This window comes from Choloepus didactylus, chromosome 4, assembly GCF_015220235.1.
Source record: "Choloepus didactylus isolate mChoDid1 chromosome 4, mChoDid1.pri, whole genome shotgun sequence".
NCBI lineage: Eukaryota > Metazoa > Chordata > Mammalia > Pilosa > Megalonychidae > Choloepus > Choloepus didactylus.
Window position 1 is genome coordinate 45,184,845 of NC_051310.1, and position 20,880 is coordinate 45,205,724.

The 20,880-nt window shown below is 37.9% G+C and overlaps 1 pseudogene; it reads right to left on the reverse strand.

Moving 5' to 3' along the window:
• Positions 1-9,578: 9,578 nt before the first annotated feature.
• On the reverse strand, positions 9,579-10,125 carry LOC119533192 (annotated as a pseudogene).
• Positions 10,126-20,880: the final 10,755 nt, after the last annotated feature.

A 20,880-nucleotide genomic window follows, 5' to 3' on the forward strand; every position in this document is an offset into this window, starting at 1 on the left:
ATCTAAAATTTTCTCAGTGAAGGATCATTTTTAGAAGCATGTACTTTTTCTGAAACTTCAGGAGCATATTCCCTTTCCCTTGTTTGCAACATTTGCTTTAGACTTCATGTTGTATGCTTACATCTGTTTATTTGAAATGAAGAGAGAGCTATTCAAGCAGTATGTATGGATTTCCATTTCTATTCACCATCATCTTGGAGATTGGAAAAATCCACTTCCTAGTTAATAGCTACAGTACATATTAGTTGTTTCCTTGTCCAATTTCCATGAATTTTCATGTATTCCTCTAGTGTGGCTGCTGGAATCCTGCTGCTTAGGTCCCTGAAACTATGAAACTGTGGAATAGACAAAAAGTCTCAGCATTCCCTATCATCAGAGAATTCTATACTCATCTTCCTCCGGAGAACTCTCCTTATGAACACCACCTAACCCAGAATGTAATACCGGAACACAGCTTCCTCAATTTCCTAACCTGTTTTTTTTTGTTTTTTTTTTTTTTTTTCCTTTTTCTTTTCCTTAGAGCTACAATCTTCAAATAGAGTTTGATTATGTGGTGAGCCAGTTAGCTGCTCAGGACACAAATCTTGAAGAGGAACTAAAACATTAGTGGGATAACTCAACTATGGAATCCGTTAAGTCAGATTTCCTTTTGTAGCTCCTTATATAACTTGCAGAATATTAATTTGTTGTTTTCCCTACAATATAGTGTTCACATGTGGAAATTGAAGAAAACAAAACAAAACAAAGCAAAACATCCCTTGCTGGCATTGATGCACCTCTGGTTGAATATCTTTGCAATTTACACATACAGCTAGCATGCCCCAACCTGGAAGCAGCCAGATAACTGTCACCTGGATTCAGGAGTTGCAATCAGCTAAAAAATCTGGAAACTAAGTAAAGTATGGCATAGTGCTTGTTGATACTCTTCCCATCAAAAGGTGGAGACTAATTCCACTGTCTTTGACTATGGGCTGGGCTTAGTGTCTCATTTCTAATGAATAAAATGTCATGGAAGTGATGCTATGTGGTTTCCAAGGATAGGAATAAAAGTTTCTGCCTTGTCATGTGCTTTTGGAACCCTGAGTCACCATGTAAGAAGCCTGGCTATACTGACAACCATGCTGGAGAGGCCACATGGAGAGAGCACATAGGGACAAAGAGAGATATCCCAGGCATCCCAACTGTTCTGGTTTCCCTAACCAGGCAGCAGACATGTGAGTGCTTTTGAGACAGCTCCTGCCCCACCACTGCCTGTCATTGCATGAGAGACCTTGAGTGAGAACTGCCCTACTGAGCCCAGTCCACCCCCAGAGCCTAATGATAGGTTCTATTCAGAGCTAATAACATAAATTATTGTTCTTATATGATGCCACTAAGTTTATAGCATTCTATTATGCTGCAGAATATGTATACCAAGAATTGGGGAATAAATTCTTAATGTAAATTTTAATTTTAAAATGATCCAACAAATGTAACCTTAGGTTGTCAGTATTTCTTAAATGCTGTAAAAAATATGTTGCTATACATTGCTATATTTTGCAAGATCATTGTAGCAGAGGCAGAAGGAAATATGCCTCTTCTTCTTCTGAGGCAACTTTAAGGAAAGGAGATTGAATTCTGGAAAATGTCTTGGGGCTGTGGCAAGTGGGCACCCTGCCCTTGGGAGCCATCAGAGACCTGACAGATCCCTCTGATCAGTAACAGCCAGGTCAGACTGCAGGGAGAGTGACTCCTGGCCCATCTGTTGCTGGGCACAGAGAAGTGCCCTTTCTGGATCCACGGGGTCCATGCCAGGTATGGGGAGCTCACTCTGACCATTCTGTGCTATGAATGGACTCCAATTTAAATACCTGAGGATATAGAATGCTTTAATTTGATGCACACCTGTGGGATGAGTCAGGCTGCCAGTGATTGGAAGGCAATTAGCCCAAATTACTAGCCCAGTGACTGGTGTGTGCCTGTGGTGAGGTGCTCTGGGAGAGTATGGAAACCTGGGTTCATTGGAAAGCAAGTGACTGCACTGAAACCCCAGAACCTCCTAGAGTCATAAGACTGCATTTGGACTAGAATGAAGACAGGTGGGAACAAGAAATCAGAAAAGTCTCCCAGATTTAGTATTACTTCCCTGCTGTTTTCACCAACAATGTCTGTTCTGCTTTTGATGTATGCTCAGCCAGGAATCTCTCTTCATGTTCTGTTAGGGAAACACAACCCAGGACCATGGAGAGCAGAAATGCAATCCCTTGGTGGGCCAGTTACCTCCACTCGGCTCCTTTGACACCATCTGTGCTGCTGACATTGGCCCTATTTTGAAAATGCATTACTTTTATTACAGCTGGGGTTGACCAAGAGAACAGGGAAGATCGTTTGAATTACTAAGTCTGGGAGCCCTGTGAAGGTGATTTGAGCCAGGCTTGTGTTAGGATGGGGGCTTTACAAGCTGACCAAGTGGAGCAAATTGCCGTCCCAGGTCCTTCTCTAGGACATGGAGTCCAGTAGGACTGGAATCTTCAGAGAGGAAATACTTAAATCCTTGGGGAGGGGGTGGGAGTGGTGAAATGTGAGTTCAGTCTGGATTGAAGACTCTCACGAAGGAGACAGCAGGCTGGCGAGGGATGCTGGGCCAGCTCTCTCTGCACCCTGTGGGCCAGGGCCAGCTTTTCTGTATAGCTATGGCACTAGATCTGCAGATGGTGGAGTGAAGCAGAAATTGTGAGGAACTGCGTATTGCTACCTGTCTCCAGCTCCATCTTGATTACCACAAAGAAGTGCTCTCTCTTAGGGGGCTAGAGAATCCATGCTAAATGAGCTTTAAAAATCTAAGATGCAGGGTCTGGACATTAACAAATGCTGACATGAGCCTACACTTACATTTCTTATCTTGATTAGATCCCCACTCTTCTCTGGAATCCAGCTACCCCAGGTGCTGTTGGTGTTGTCGTTAGCCAGAGGCTGACAGTGTCCCTGAAAGTGAGCGTATTAAGAATAAATGAACTTTGGGTTCAGACCCCGTAGGGGATTGGCTTCCGGAAGCTACACATGACTAAAAACTCAGCTACCTTGGCTTTGCATTATTATTCTTTCTGGGTTATATTTGTCTCCAGGGAATCTGCTTTATGCACATCTCAGTTGTTTGCTTCGTCTTGTTTTTAATGGAGGGGATCATGTTTTAAACAACTTTCAATTATCCAAGAAGCCCCCTAAAAATCAGGAGTTTTGGGCAGCAAGAGGACTATTTTAAAACACCCCTTTCTTGTTCAGTATATTGGCTTCCGGAGCCTTGGTCCTGGCTGCTGACTTAGCTATGCAGCCACAACTTTTTGCTCTCATTAGCATTTGTTGAGTCCAACACAGCTATAGGCTGGAAAATGGTTTCTGATTTTCCTGCTGCCTCATCAGCAAAATTGACAGCTAAATTCCAATTGCAGAGGCTTTGTTACTTTGGAAGATGTGAGAGGCAGGAAAAAGCACAGCTGGGTCCTTCATCCCAGGTGGAGTTTGCAAGACTGGCAGTTAATGGAACCAGCTTTTGACTGTTAACTGAGGACAATTTTTAGTCTGGAGGTGTTTGTGAGTTGAGGAAATCTGGAACCCCCTGCCGTTGGTTTTCTATGAATAATGGCACTTCCAGGAGTATATGTCAGGCTTCAGTATGTCTTCAGTTAAGTGTGGTCTGAAAGGCCAAGGAAAAGTTTTAAGAAGGAAAACTTTTCTTAAACTCTGGTGTTGCTGTGGTTGGATAGTTCATCTAACCACAATTCATCCTCCAGTAAATTGCATACCCCCCCTTCCTTGGAAATGGTGCATCCAAGAAGTGTTAGAAGAGAGTTCAGCCTAGGGAAAGAGTGGAGTAGCGACTGTGAAATCACAGTGATGTTTCTTAAGTGTGATTGTGTGAACAGAGGCGGACCCCTAAAAGCTTTCTAGACTGGGGTCTGCTGAATTCTTGAATAATTATTTTTTGACCACATATGCACATGTTTCTATTTCCTAAAATGAATGTTTACTTCAGAAAAGATCCTTGTTTTCTCAGGAAGCAAATGCTCAGCAGTCCTTTTCTTCCCATGTGTGCCCTTACTCAAGATGGTAATTTACCCAAAGAGTGTAATTATGCAATTGAAAAGTCTTCAAATTAGATTGTCAGGGAAATGCTGTGGAGCTTCTCAAAATAGACCAGGTGTGAGTGTAAAGTAAAGAGAGTGATATTTAAATTTTTATATAGCTATGCAAAACAAAAGCAACTGTTCTGATCTCTGACTTCCCTCTTCCCTGTTTAACTTAGGGTAATTGAATGCAGAACTGGGAAGCTATTGCCAGAGCATTTTTTTTTATTTGTGTTGCAAACTCTCATCAAGGGGCCCTGTTGCTCTTTATTTATTTATTTTTTATCATTGTCTATGGAGGAAAGGTCCATTCTAGTCTGGGGCTTGTTGATGGAGAGGACGGAAGTTTTCTTCCTGGATCCTCTCACACTCCCCGAGGTTGCTTTTAGAACCCTCTCACCTCCCCCGCTGGAGGATTGGTCCAGGTGCACAGCCAGCTTTCTAGCATTTTGTAGTTTTTTGTTCTCATATTTTCCTAAGTATTTCACTAGAAGGTGAAAAAGGGTGGATCAGGTTATTAACTGTCTACCATTTGATCTAGAAATCTTTTCCCATTCTTTTAATAACACTTCCTTTTCCCATCTTGTGGCTTGTGTCTGAATAAGGAATTAGGAATTATTGTGCACCTAAAAATCTTCTAAATTTCATAACATTGTAAATTAACTTGGGCATTTTGGGCCACAGGCATTTCTGACATGTGGGTTACACAAACTAGAATGTATACATTCAAGATGACTATTATTTCTCTTCAAACTAGTCACCTTGTGACTTCATTTGTTCATCCAACAATGATGCTATTGCTTAACCACACATCTCTTCTGGAATTGTTCCCCAAGCTGGTTGACAAACCATATGAGAAAACCTGTTACAAAGTAATGCACCACAATCTTACCTTTTTTGGACCCAAACCAGTATTGCACAGCTGGTTTCCTGCACTCAACTTATCTCTCAAAGTGGATTCCAAACACCTTTTGTTTCTCAAAATCAAATCCATCCTTAAAAGGTGAATATTTATCACCCACTATTAATAAGATTCTAAAGAACGTGGCACAGCCTATGAAAGCAGTTTCTTAGATGAAGCTCCATGAATTTTTTTTTTTAATAGAAAACACATATAATTTATTAGATGGACTCAAAAATCATCACAAATCAATTGTAGGCACTTCTTGAGTACAGACTACAGGAATTTTCTACCGAAGAACAGTGTAACTAGCAGGCAACACCATAAAGATTTAAAGTTTAGTTTTTAGAACAATAAATAAGGCCAGACAACTGAAAAGATTGCATAACTAACCCAACTGCATCCTGTTACATTTTTTGTAATTCCACATACAATTACAAGGTTTAGTAGAAAATCAACTTTTAGCATCCAATGTTTTAAATCCTGACTCCCTTTCCTTTATTCCACATGATGGTCTTAAAACAATCTATCATACCTTCTTTGAGGCAGCATGATATAGTTTTATTTTTGTACAAGTAGAGCTTTAAAGAAGTATTTTCTATATTACACCTGCATCTACAAAGAGTCAATACATGATAGCTGACTATTTTGATGTCTTATAAAGCCCATTGCAACAGGTCTATTTTGTAAAAATAGGCTTCTTATTACTAATTTCCCTAGGCAACTAACTAATGTTTATCCTTGTTCTTTAAGTAAACATCAGGAAAGAATGGCATGTGGGCAGCGGTTTTTAAAGATTTCTTTAGGTTAAACACAACATATAAATCTGGTTTGGCATCTTTTTACCAGTTTAAACTGTTCGTATTGGTATTCTTCAAAATGCAGCCCATTCTTGGTAATGGAAAGATAATACACCTATTACTTAATCCTCTTTGTGCCTAAATAGTAGGTCAAAGAGCTGGCAGAGTCTGGGTAGTTCTCTTATTTTTCTGAATCTACTTCTTAGCATATGAGGCTAAAATTAAGAAGCTTTAAAACATCAAAAGGATTCCGCTACTACTGTCATGTATATACTACTCAAAAAGCAAACTTGTGACAATGCTCGTGAGTGAACAAAGTCCAAATCAATGAATCAAGCCAGTGTTGGGAAGATAGGAAGAATTGGAGAACCTACGGAGAAACTAGTGGTTTGGGAAACAATGGGTATAGTCAAAGTTAAGAATACCCCCAGGACTGATATGACATGTCTTCATTGATGGTGAATGAAAATACAGGAGAGCAAGGGATACCTGAAGCAAGGAAAGAAGTTTGGGTTTATTTAGACAGCAAGAGGGGTCAAAGTTAAGTCATGTGAAGAAAACTTGTCTCTATCCAGCTTTGTAAAAGGGACTGATGTAAGGATACAACTGGGCAATTGAGAGATGACCCCAAATTCCACAGATAATTTACAATGTGCTGCTTACTCCTCTATATACAAAGTTAAACAAACTACAGATATATTCCTAACCAAGCCTGCAGAGAAAACTAGAAAGTAGTCTAGCTTTTCTATTTACACTAATATAAACAGATTTTGAGGTTGTCTGTACTGTATGTGGTTGCTGTAGTCACAGCAAGAAATGTGAGAGAGGGGACAAAAGTCCCACTTCTAGGCATCTTAATACTATACACTCAGATGAAAAGGAAAAGAAAATCTCAGGGACTTCGTGCCTTTCCTTGAGCTTTCTGCACTTCTGTGATCTCTACTGTTAACTACCTACTAGGCACTTCTTAAAGGCCAGAAAAACTCGTCTATTTCATGTCACAGTTCTAAAATCACCACAAAATATCTGTACTAAAAATGTCAGCCTACAGTGCTAAAGCACTTTTTTTTTATTCTTAAGGCAAAATATCAAATAAGATGAAGACTTCCCGACCCACTCCCTGCTCCCAACTCACCTGCCTTGTTGTATTCTCTGGCCATTGTGAGGGCCAAGATGTGCCGGGAAACTGAAAGAGAACTGAAAATTTCACAGAGTTCTCAATACAATGTGTAAGATATAATTTATAAATGCTATTATGACAAAATTAAAAATATTTAAATGCTAATAGATACTTTTACCAAGATATAAAGAGAAGCTATACTACTTTCAAAATTGGTATCAAAAAACAGGTTAAATACAGCCACATGTACGGAGGTATGAAGCTTTGTTCTTTTCAAAACTGAGAATGACCCTAAATAAAATGTCTGTTTACACACAGAAGTGGCATATTTAAAAACCAAAAGCATTATCCTTTGCTTAATTCCATTTATACTACGTATAAATTGCCACTATGACTATTCATGAGACTCTTCAACTTCTTTGGAAGTAATACTGTTAAAATGATTTGATATTTTCATACTTGATTAAATCTTTTTTTTTCTCCCAGCTTTAAGTTTTTTTTATGTACACGAACATAGGCACCATCTTATTTCTAATGCTTAGCCCAGAAGGTAGAAAATAACGAAAAAAATTAAGTTTTATAAATGTAGTAAAAGATTCCATGCATTCTCAGGATGCCATATCAACAATTCAACACTAAACCTACAGTAGCAATGTAGTGCATGCTTTAAACATCCAATTAATAATAAACTTCAGCCAACACCTTGATGATATGGGAATGTGCTTTCTTACTGAAATGAGGTGGCTGCCAAAGGACTAAATGCATGATTATTCAAATTGAAAGATAGAAAGGACAAAAAGTGTGGATTTGTTGGGCTACTTTACAGAATATTTGTCTATGATAAAACTGTAGCATCTACAAAACAGATTTGGGTTTTTAAGGGAATTTTTAATATACAAGTAATTTCTTATGGTGATTAGAAAGTTTTGAGAACATATGAATAAATAAAGCTTAGTAGTTTAGGATTTACTTTTGTAAAAGCATGTTGACAAATATTAAAATGTTATACATGCACATTAAACATCATAATATGAATTTAAAACACAAAACATCCAATGTGGAACACTGATTTCTCATGTCTGACTTGGATTTAGATGCTGTTTTATTTTATTGAAATGAACTTCCAAAATTTTGTCAATGCTTATAGAATTTACTCTTATTTCTCACTTAAAACCTTCAGGAAATCCAAAAGCTGGTATTAAAAGTAGTCATTTTTCTTCTTGAATATTCTAAAACATGTCAGTTTGAATTAGCCTTCAGATTTTCAGGGCATAAATGAGATGCAAGTAAGAGTACCCAGAATATATTTTAACACATTTATGATAAATTTACAGTATGACAGAAATACCTGCAACTTTCAGATAATGAAAAAAAATACCTTAAGTAAACATAAAAGTTATGACAGGTCAAGTTACTTTTTAGTGAAAATGATACATCAGATCAATCAATTTTTATACCAAATAATTAAAAGCATTCAAAAAACATCTGCATCTTCTAATTGTCAAACAGTGTGTTCATGTGGTCGAAGATGATACAAGACAACTAACAGAAATAAAATATCTCAAACTATTCCAATTCCTAAAATTAGAAATAAGAAATTATTGTTGTTGCTTAGAAAATATGCTTTACTTTTCATCTGAAATTTACTTTAAATGCTCAACATATAAGTTAATACCAAAAAATATTCTATTATTCTCTGGATAGACATGTTTCACAAAACAGTTTTCAATTAATGTTGAAAAAAATTACTTGATAATTTTAATCACAAGTAATGACTGACTAATTAGTGGATCAACAATTTATTCAGTAATATAGATGGCATACGAACCTATACACGGAATGATCCAATAATTATTCGCCGTGTAATTCTGCCCATTAGAAATACTTAAGCCAAGAATTTGATATAAGTTCCATTCAGCTTCAGTATATGTTTCCATGTGATTTGATCAACAAAAAAATATGTACTCAACATCAAGTTTTTTTCCTTTTTCTTTCTTCCTTTCTTTTTTATTAAACAGCAATTCAATGATTTGGGGGTTGGTTATTACAATACAGAGAACCTAAGGGTAAAAGTACAAAATGGCACTTAACACCAATGCCAGTACTCATCACATATGGTTACAACTAAGGATAAATTAATTTTCGTGTTACTCACTTTTTTTGAGAACATAAATCAAAGCCATTAACTCAAACTTGAGGTATATACACAATACATAAACAACATAATGCAAAATACTTTTCATAGGTAACACTACACATTAAAATATTGGGAACTGAATATCTGTGCTGATTTGTATTGTGACTTATTAGAACAAGAAGAGAACAACATTCAACTACGGAGGTTTATACTGACAATAAAGCTCTTAAATGTCTTCCTTCTTTTATACTTACCACAGACTATACAATTTCCTAAGAGGGGTCATTTTCATTATGAGAAAAATGTCAGTCACAGCTTTAAGATTTAACTTTGGAAGGAACTAATGAGAAAGCCAATTGGAAGGTGAGACTTCATCTCTGTTTTCAAATAAGTGGTCTTAATTTTTCTTCTTATAGAAAAGTTTAAATCAGTTTATTATAAATATATCTAAACCATTAATTTTTGCAGCTTTCAGGAAAAGTCCAGCACTTCGTTTACACAAAGTCTATGTGAAGAGGTCAGCAGAGATCATCTAATCTTAAGTCGTGACATCATCCATTCAAGTCCTTGGCACAGTCCCTCGCCTGTAAGAGCACAGCATGCCTGGATATGCCACTGGTGATCTTTAATAGAAGTTAGTTTCAAAAACTGGGAGATTTCTGCTACAGTCATACATTCTTTAACATCTTGTTTATTAGCAAAAATCAGCAATCCAGCTTTTCTTAGGTCCTCATGCGCTAACATTTTATACAGCTCTTCTCTAATTACAGAAATCCTTTCTCTGTCTGTACTGTCCACAAGTATTACAGACTCAGTGTTAGTACAGTAAGTGTTCCAGGAAGAACAAGAGATTCTTGGCCACCAATATCCCACATTAGGAAACGTGTATTATTAGTGACTATCTCTTCTACATTACTTCCTATTGTAGGGGATGTATGTACAACTTCATTCATAGAAAATTGGTAAAGGATGGTAGTTTTCCCTGCATTATCCGGCCCAACAATGATAACTTTGTGCTCCTGGTGACTGAACAGTCTCCATATCCTGGTGAAGAAAATTCCCATTCTTGGGCAGCGGACCCCCCTCCAGCCACCCGTGCCGCCTGGCCTCCCCCGGCTCAGGCTGAGGGGGAGCAGAGAGACAAGCCAGAGCCTCCGCCTGGGCTGCTGCCGCTCCCGCACTTGCCGCCGGCCCGCTTCCAAGGAACCGGAGGGAAGCCGAAGCCCAGGTCGCCCTGCCGCGCGCGAGGCCCCGCGGCTACCGCCACGGGACTCGCCTGGCTCGCGGACATCGCCGCCGCGTTGTCTGCGACTCGCCTCGCGGGCCACGGTCCTCCCCCAGTTCCTCTCGGGCGGCAGCGGTGGCAGCTACCACGCGGGCGGGGCTCCATGAATTTTTTAAATGGTAGTAGTGTTTGACTAGTATAGAACCTCCCAAGGAGACTTCCTGGGATCAAATAATACTTGTTTAGATGTGCAAGTTCTGATAAGTTGGTTAAAAAGAGAGTCTCATTTGGGCTGGAAAATGGGATAAGTTGGTTTTAAAAGATTGTCTCATTTGATGCGGTGTGTGAGATAGATGGGTCCCAGCCCTCTCAGTGAACATGAGCAAAGTGCTTATTAGCATCTCTAGATTTCTGTTTCTTCACATTTAAAGCGAACAGTTTGGATCAGATGATCTCCAAGGATCCTTTTAGCTTCAATACGCTGATACAGTCATCAAACATTTATTGGACAACTATTTTAAGTGTTAGACACGGTTTTAGAAAATGGGGGGATATAAACCTGTCCGAAACAATCTCAAAATCTAGCTAGATATATGGATTACATACAATTTTTATATTATCAAAATCATATGATATACCCTCTTTATAATATATTATGTAGCCTAATATTAATTATGGTATAAACTGGCTAGTTGTTCACCAAAATACTTTTGTTTTTTCTTCCTGGGCTCAGAGCTAGACTCTTTCTGCCCAACTTTCATGTCATTTGATATGGCAGTGACTGAAGTCTGACTAATGGGAATTCTCCCATGGGTAGCCTTCTTTCTCTTTCTCCACAGAGCCAGAGGAACCCGGAGCCTCAATGTAGAAGGAGTCTGGGGCCCTGAATGCCACCTTGCATTGCGCTGTGATATGAAGGAGAAAAAGCATTTGTTGCATTAATCTACTCCAATTTGGTGGTTGTTTTTTAACAATGCATACACTACCCTGCGTAATGTATTTACCTGAAGTCCTTAGATGGCAGTAGTGAAGGCAGGCAGCCGTCATCGTGGTGCCTCAAGTAGGCAAAGAGGTAAAGGGAGCCCAGAGGGTGCTATATGTGTAAGGGAGGAAGGTAACCTAGAAAGTGGAGAGAGACCAGGGGGCACAGCTAAGGGCATGATTATTAGAGCAGCTGCTTTCCTAACCCAAGGCTGTCTGTCTACATTTTTTTTAATTATTTGAAAAAGTCAGCTCTTCAGCACTTTTAGAAGTGGGGAGATAATGGCCAAATGATCCTTATGTTTTCATCTCTTCAACCTTTATAAAACAATAAAAATTCTTTTGAAAAACATTCAGTCAAGGGTGAAGCCTGGGCAACTGGTAAGAATGTTATCTGAAATGATGATTCTAAGACTTGACTGCCTGCTGTCTTGCAGTTCTGAATCTGAAGTGCAGCTACCTAGAGATCTAAAAATGTCATTTCCCAGGAGTTTGAGCCATGTTAATGAGGTTGAAGATAAAATCTAAGTAGATTCATCTAAATGCCAATGGATTTGGATAGTTACGGCTCAGTTGTGAGGAGGATGGCACTAAATTTAACTTGTCAGAGCTGAGTGATGACCCCCATGTACCCCCACCCCTGGAAAGAAATCCATATCCTAATCCCTGAAACCTGTGAACATGTTACCTTACATGGCAAAAGGGACCTTGCAGATGTCATGAAGTTAAGGATATTGAGATGGCAAGATTATCCTGGATTGTCTGCAAGGAGGCAGGAGTGTCAAGAGTCAGAGAAGGAGATGTGATGATAGAAGCAGAGGTCAGAATGTTGTGGGGCTGTGAGCAAGGAATGTGGTCAGCCTCTAGAATCTGGAAAAGGCAAGGAAATGGATTCCTCCCTAGAGGCTCCTGAAGGAATGCAGCCCTGCTGACCCATTTTGGACTTCTGACCTGCAGAACTGTAAGAGAATGTGTTGTTTTAAGCCACCAAGTTTATGGCAATTTGTTATAGCAATAATGGGGAACCAATATATGCATAATACATTGCTGCCTTTGCATCTGCCTCTCTTTTATCCTGAAACATGTTTAGGCTCTGGCATGCATGAGTCAATGTGCTATCTAGGTGAGTAAAGGGAAAAGAAGATAAAAGGAAAGCATTTTCCTAATCATTTTGAAACAAAATGATTTATTGAATTCTTACTACATGAGGGGTATTTATATTAAAAGCTTCACAAATAATAATTCATTTAGTTGTCTCATAGTAACTCAAGGACGTAGGCACTACTACCTCCTTTTGCAGTTAAGTAAAGTGAACTTAAGTAATTTGCTCAAAGTGATGTAGCTAGTAGGTAGCAGAGCAGGATGTCAGTTCAGTTTTGGTTTACTCTAAAGCTTATGTTCTTACCCACTATGATTCATGGAGTTCACTGACTTGAACCTTTAAAACCAATTTTATACTTATTTTTATCTTATTTGAATACCGTATCAAAATTCCCTTCTTGTTGCTATGTGCTTAATTGAATCACGTAGGTTAGCTTTAAAAATTTGGGTATAATGTTCCTCTTCCAATAATGGCATATGTAGTGTAACTGGCACCTTGCTGGCAGTGATGCCCACTGAGTCCTATTCCAGGGTCAGGACTCTCGCCACAGAAAGAATTCAGAGACAAGAGGAGCCAGTAGGAATAAGCAGTAAAGTTCATTAAAGAAAGAGAGAAAAAGTACATGTTAAAGATATAACACGAACGTGCTCAGGGAGAAGCATGCCTCACGTTGCAGTGGGTTAGCTTGTTATCTAGGGAAGTTTTACAGTGATTTTCTTATCTGGACCTTTAAACACCAGGTGTCTTCTTTGTTCTAGGAGAGATAGCTATTGGAACTTGTGACCTGCCATCATATATCTAAAATTTGAGTCTTTGGTCAGATGTTTAACAACTTTTATGACTCCATGCTTTCTGTCATTAACTAAGAATTTGATTTGGGCCCATGAGTTTACAAGCTTTTATGGTTTGGGGAGGTTTTGGAAATTTAGGGGAAATTTTTGTCTCATGAGGTCTGAAGCTGAAGTTCGCAGCTCTGCATTAACTCTTTTGAAGCTGATCAGAAGACCAGGGACCACTGTCTTGATGCCCTGTTCTATCCTGCCTCCGTAGCAGACCACACCTCCTGCTGTGAAGACCTGGAATCTATGGATTAAAACAAAACAGAACAAAACTACCTGTTTGAAAACATTGGAGAGCTACTCAAGAAGCAAGGACAGGAGAAGCAGAATCCTGGGGGGAAGGAAGGAAAACTCACTGAGGTAAGGCTGACAGTCTCTGCTGTTTTCCTATTGAGACATTTGCCAAGTCGTAGGTGGCCTGGGAAGAGAGACAGAAAGTAAAGGCAAAGGCAGCTTATAAGAAGGAGAGAAGAAACAGCAGCCAAGGCTGAGGAGGCTCCTCCTGGACCCCCCCCCCCCCCACAAATAACTACTATAAACACTGTGGGGGGTGGTACAGGGAGAACTGTGACTTGAAGCCCTGGGGAGAGAATAAAAGCAGGCAAAACCTGGAGAGGAGTTGAAACCTGGAAGAAGGAACTTGTAGGGGACAGATTCTCATTTTTATGGCTTTCAGCCTGGGGGCACACCAGTTATTACAGTATGAGGTGACTAAAACTCTCATAGAAAACTTATCATCTTTTTGGCCTGAAGAAGCAGTGGACAGAGGTCAGGGAAAGTGGAATTCAGAGACTGGAAAGTGAGGGTAAAATCCTATAAGGGAGTGAGTTAGAAAAAGAGAGCCCCAAACTTTGTCTAAACTTTTCCCAAGGCTCTGCTGACCATAAACCATGTATCTATGAGAGAGACTCTAAGCAAAAGTCAAAATAACTGAAGTGAGATTTGAGCTATTGCCCAAGAGACTGAGTTTGAGTCCAATCAGATTAACCGCCTGCTAAAACAAAAACACCAACATTCTTTGGAACAATGTAAAAGAATCCAATGTCTCTACCACATAGCATTGACAGTGTACATAGTACAATCCAAAATGACTTGACATATGAAGAACCAACAAATGTGCTCCAGTCTTAAGAGAAATGTCAATAAACCTAGACCAACACTGACCTGACCTTGGAATTAGCATATAAGGATTTTAAAGTGACTGTTCTTACTATGCTTAATGATGGAAAATATGCTTACAATAAATTAAAAGGGAGAAAATTTCAGCAGAGAAATACCATAGAAAATAACCCATGGAAATTCTAGAATTAAGAGCTATAGTACATGAAATTAAAAATTCACTGGATGGGCTTAAGTAAAGAAGAAATGACAGAGAAAAATGCCAGTGAATGTGAAGTTAAATCAATAGAATTATCCAATATGATGAAGTGAGAGAAAAAGTTTGAAAAAATAAACATGGTCTTAGATACCTAAGGGAAAAATAACAGAAAATATAATAGCCATATAATAGGAATCCCAGAAAGAAAAGAGAATGAGAGGCTGAGGCAGAAAAAAGATTTAAAGAGAGAATGGCTTAAAACCTCCAACATTTATTGAAATACATCAGTTTAGAGATTCAAGAATCTCAGTGTAATCCATACAGAATTAATTACTGATAAAAGCTAAGTCTATGTGCATCAAAGGCAAATCACTGAAAAACAAAGATAAAGAGAAAATATTGAAAGTAGCCAGATAAAAATGATATTATACATCAGAAAAAAATTATTTGAATAATCACCAACTTTTCATCAGAAATGATTGAGCCTAAAAGATAGAAGAATAACATCTTTAAAAAAATAACTTTTTATTTGGAAAAAATTTTAGATATACATAAATTTTAGATATATATATATATATATATATATATATAAAGTTGCAAAAATAGTGCAGTTTCTTCATACCCTTCACTCAGCTTTCTCTAATGTTAACATCATATGTAAGCATAGTATAATTATCAAAGTCAAGAAATTAACACTATTACAATACTAATAATTAAATTACAGACCTTACTAGAAGTTTTTCTACTAATGTCCTTTTTGTTGTTGTTGTTGTTGCCAAATCTAATTAGGATCCCATGTGGTATTTAGCTGTTGTATTTCATCTCCAACAATCTGTGAAAGTTCTTCAATCTTTCCTTGTTTTTTATTACTGTACATGTTTGAAGAGTATTGTTCAGTTACTTTGCAGGGTTACTTTGTTTGGGTTTGTCTGATGTTTTCCAGTGATTAGAATGAGGTTATGCATTTTTGTCAAGAATATCACAGAAATGATGCTGTACTCTTTTCAGTGCTTCATATCAGGGAGTTCATGATATTGATATGTCTCATTATTGGTGATGTTAACTTTGATCACTTGGTTAAAGTGATTTCTGCCAGGATTCTCCACTGGAGAGTTACTTTTTTTCCTTCATGATTAAGAAGTGTCTTGTGGGGAGATGTGCTAAGACTATGCAAATATCCTGTTTCTCCTCAAACCTTCACTAGTATTGTGGATCTTATCTGTGGTGATTTTTACTGTGGTGTTTGCCTAATGGTGATTTTCTGGAATGATATCATTAAGTGCCTAAAAAATCCTTTTAACACAGAATTCTATATTGAAAGTGAAATTATTTGGAAACTTGGATCTTTAGAGATAAATGAACATCAAAAATAGTAAGTATTCAGGTAAATGTAAAAGATTATTTTCATTTTAATTTCTTCAAAAAGAAGAAATATTTAAAGCAAAATGGGATTTATAGCATTCTACTAGAGGTCTTTGCTAGAGCAATAAAGCAGGAAAAAGAAATAAAAGATCTAAGGATTCTATAGCTTGCATGCATAGAAATTACAAAAACATTAGAATTAATGAAGAATTTAGCAAGGTTGCTAATACAAAGTCACTATACAAAAATCAATTGTATTTCTATATACCAGCAGCAGACACTGATAAAGTTTAATTAAACAATACCCTTAACAATAACATCATGTCATTTGGGTCCTCTGGAAAATAGACACTAAGATAGATTTAAGAGTACATGAGGTTTATTTGTGGTGGTAATATTCCTGAAAGATTAAAGGAGGAGGAAGCAGAATTGAGCAGAGACTCTGAAGCTCATCTTGCAAAGTCTCAACCAACTCAATGGGGAGCTCAATTGCAAAATGATCTGTTAGAGGAATCCCATATTGGGCAAAAATGGCCAGACACCATTACCCTTATCATGTTCAGTCATTGTCTGGGGACTGCCCAGGAATAGCCTGGCCTCACCTCAAAAAGACAAGTGTATCCTGAAAGTACTAACAGCTGGAGGTTTTCAGCTAACTAAACTTATTGAAGCTCAATAGCAAATTCTTTTAGAAAGGAAGACCTAAGTGGTATAGCTCCATGACTGCCACAAGCATTAGAAAACACCACATAGCTAGGAATAAATGCAATGAGAGATGTGCAAGACCTATACACAAAACATCATATAATATTATTAAGAGAAATTAAAGATGACCTAAATAACTGGATTAATTTCATGGCTTGGAAGACTCAGGAGTGTAATGATGTCAGCTTGATGTCATTGATCTATAAATCCAAGGAATCCCAATCAAAATCCCTGAAGGTATTATTTTTTGTGGAAATTGATTCTAAAGTTTATATAAAAATTCATATACAAAGTTCATATAAAAATTCAAAGGACTCAGCCAATGGCTATTTTTATAGCCAATATATCAAAAAAGAAGAAGAACAAAGTCAGAGTTCTTATACCACCAATAATGAAAATAGTATAGGTTGGCACAGTCTTCTGAACAAATGGACTAATGAACAAAATAGTGAAAAGACCAACACATGGGTCTACCTAGTTTATAACAACTTGCTACTGAAAATAGTGGGGAAAAGATTGTCTTTTCAATAAATGATACTGGTCAAATTGAATCTACATATGGGAAAAATGAATTTTTACTCATACCATACACAAAAATTCCAGATGGATTTTAGATATAAGTATGTAAGGTAAAGCAATAAGGCTCTAGAATATAACATAAGAGAATATCTTCATAACCTCAGAGTAGCCAAATATTTCTGTAAAAAAAATGTTAACCATGAAAGAAAATATTGATAAATTGGAGTACATTAGAATTAAGAACTTCTGTTCTTACGTCACAGAATAGGAAAAGGTATTTGCAGTACATTCAGCTAAGCAAGTTCTCATATCCAGACAGAGGCAGAATTCCTCCAAATCAAAAAGAAGAAGACAGACAACCCAAGAGAAAAATGGCAAAAGACTTGAATAGCATTTACAAAAGAGGATCTCAAAATGTTCAACAATATTATGAAAAGGTGTTTCACCTCATTGGCAATACTAATAAAAATCATAAGATTCCACTACTTACCTACCAGACTGGCTAAAATAAAAGATTGAAGAAAACAAGTATTTATAAGAATGTGGAACAATGAGAACTTTCATATACGCATATACTGCTGGTAGGTATGCAAATTGGTCATCTATTTTGGAAAACAGTTTGTAGCATGTAGTAAAGTTGAAGATATACATACCCTATGACCTACCATTTCCACTCCTGGATATTTACTCAACAGAAATGCATAATATGTGCACCAAAATACACAGTAAGAATGATCATAGCAGCGTTATTTGTAATAACCAAAATTAGAATCAGCTCCAATGTCCATCAAGTGCAGAATGGACAAATATATCATGGTGTGTGTGTGTGTGTGTGTGTGTGTGTGTGTGTGTAGTCTATCATGGTATATCCATTTCTATGGGACATGGTATATCCATTTCATGGGACAATGAAAATGAAAGAACTACAGCTATGCACAGTGAATCTCACAAACATACTCTCGAGCAAAAGAAGCCGACATGAAAGAGTATACAATGTATGATTCCAGTTATATGATGTTCAGAAACAGGCAAAACTAATCTGTGGTGATGGAAGTTGGGATAATAGTTTACCTTTTGGGAAAGGGGGAATTATGACGAGTATGCAAAGGGGGCTTTTGCGGGTGTTGATAACATTCTATTTACTGATGTCAGTGATGACTACACAGGTGAGTTCACTTCATGAAAATCTATAGAGCTGTACATTTAAGATTTATGCACTTTCTGTGTGACTACTGTACATCAACAAAAATGTTGAAAGAATTCAACGAGAGTTTTTGCATACAGAATAATCATTGCAAGGATGTAATTAGTATTTATATAAATGCTTGCAACTATTTATGAGCAAAGCTTGTTCTGGCATGGGATCTCATTGCTGGAATGCCTGAAAAGTGGGATTACAAGCTAAATTTTACTCTATGAGATTGCTTATGTTAAATGCCTTCCTGGTGTCCGGGCACAGCTTAACCAGCACTACCTCCACTACGGTTGACCCATTGGACCAAAGAGCTTTGATGAGGATTCCATCCTGGGTCAGACTAAGTTTAGTGATAGTGCTTGGGTCATACCTCTTTGAGTAGAGGGGTTGCAACAAGAATAAGACAGGCTATTTCTAGTAGAGTTTTTTTGGTCTAAGCCTACCCTAGAAGTGGTCAGCCTCACAGCCAAAGGGCTCAAGACCACAGCTGGAACAAGCTCAAATAACATGATTTGGGCCCAGCACTAGAAGCTCCCATGTTTATCTGCTTGTCTGAAAAATGGATTGCTCTCTTCAAAGATAACTAAGTTTAGGGAAGATGTCCTAGACCTGAGAGTCAGAGTTACACCAAAGGATGGATGTGGGAGTATACTTACTGTATTTATAGCACAGTGGAAAATTAAATAAATGTGTGGATATACTTATAAAGAGTAAAAACCATTAAAAAAGCCAGGTGAGCTTCTGAGTTATCCTAAGAACCTCCTATCATTGCCCCTCTTGCCCTTTGGTTGTCATCTCAAATGTCTGAAGCTTCTGCTAACTGGGCTGCAAGGATTGCCTCACACATGCCACTCTACCATCTAGGAATTTGTCAGCAGCCAACCTGTTTCCCTCATAAGCCAGGAGCTATTATGGGCTGCTTACAAGACGTCCAAAGACCAGCTAAGAGTTTGTTTCACTGAACTCATAAAAGGTTAATGGAATCAGATGTGAACTTTCTATGTAACACATGAAATTCCTCACTCCTCTTAATGCAGCAATGGCCTGAGATGAGACACTAGAGGAGGAAGGATGACTGAGATTTTTAAACTGGCCACTGCTGGCTCCAATTCCCTTCTCATTTCTTACATGTTAAAGGGAGATAAGTGTTGAAGTTCAGGGAGGAACAACTGAACAAACCCTGGCAATGGTAGTTTATGCCCAAACCTGGAATAGATTTTTCTGACTCTACACCAGCACCAAAGGATTTGTTTACATTTTTAAAGTATGCTTTTTGATATGTTTCTGGAGATAAACTTCTAGAGATTATTATTACAGCAAACTTGGAAATCGGTACAAGAAATTGTGACTTTTTGTTTTTCCTAATTGATAAAAAAAGAAAAAAACCTTGTTAACTGTGTGTCTTGAGAAAGGATGACATGAAAATCTCTTGTTCTATGTCACTCCTTTCTTAATACATTTTGATTCCTTCAGGCTCTTTTCACATAAAATTGGAAAATGACCAAAAACAGAGTGCAGCCTGCACTTTTTTTTGGGAGTTTATTGGGGAAGGAAGGCAGAGATTTGAAGTTAGACAGAATTCAGCTTCAGTCCTTGGGCAGACCACTATGCCTTCTGTTTCTGATCTATGAAATGAGGATAAGAACACAAATAAACAGAGAGAAGAAGAGATCCTCAAGGCTCCATCGTAGGCTCTCCTCTCTTTCTTTTCTATACCTGCTTTCTAGGTAAGCTCAACCACATCTCCACCTTCCATTCCCAGCTCTGTGCAGATGACTCACTATATCTCCAACGCATATGGGCAACTACTTACTTAACAGCTCTACCTTGATGTCTTGAAAGGAACTTGAACGTGACACATCCGAAGTCAAACTTTTGACATTTTCTCAAACTTGGTCCTCTTTCATTGTTCTCTATCTAAGACAAAGTCTCTACTATCTATCCAGTTGTACAAAACAGAAACCTGAAAGTCCATTTTGATTCTCATTTCTCCTTTTGCCTTTCTTACCCATTTTCAATCCATTCCAACCACTAGCTCTTAAACCCATCCACTTTTATCCAGATCCACCACCACCACTCTGGTCCACTTTACTGAGACACATTCCCATCTAACTTGTCTCTATTGAAGTAATTCTGGATCCTTTACAGTCTTTTTCCTCTGCCCCAACAGAGTGATTTATAGAACAATGGGTAGCTTGGATTTACTCCAAGACAAAGAAACAAACAAACAGAAAACAAATATCAAAAACAAAAACATAAGGGGAGCATACCTATAAAGAAAGAGAACAAACAATATGCAGAGTGTTAAGCTTTCTAGTTAGCTCTAGCTGCTCCAGGAGAAAGCATTTTTCCTCCTAAAATCTGGGCAGTTTGTTCTTCCCTGATCACCCTAAAGCAAAGCCTACCAGTAAATATATCCTATCCAGATACACAAAGGTTATAATCAGCCTAACCATTCTGTGCAGAGGTCTTTGGGAGAAAATAATCATACAGTTCCTATAAAGCAGCAAAGGGAAACCATAACCAGCTACATAGAATACTCAGCCATGTTCTTCATTCATGAACAATACACG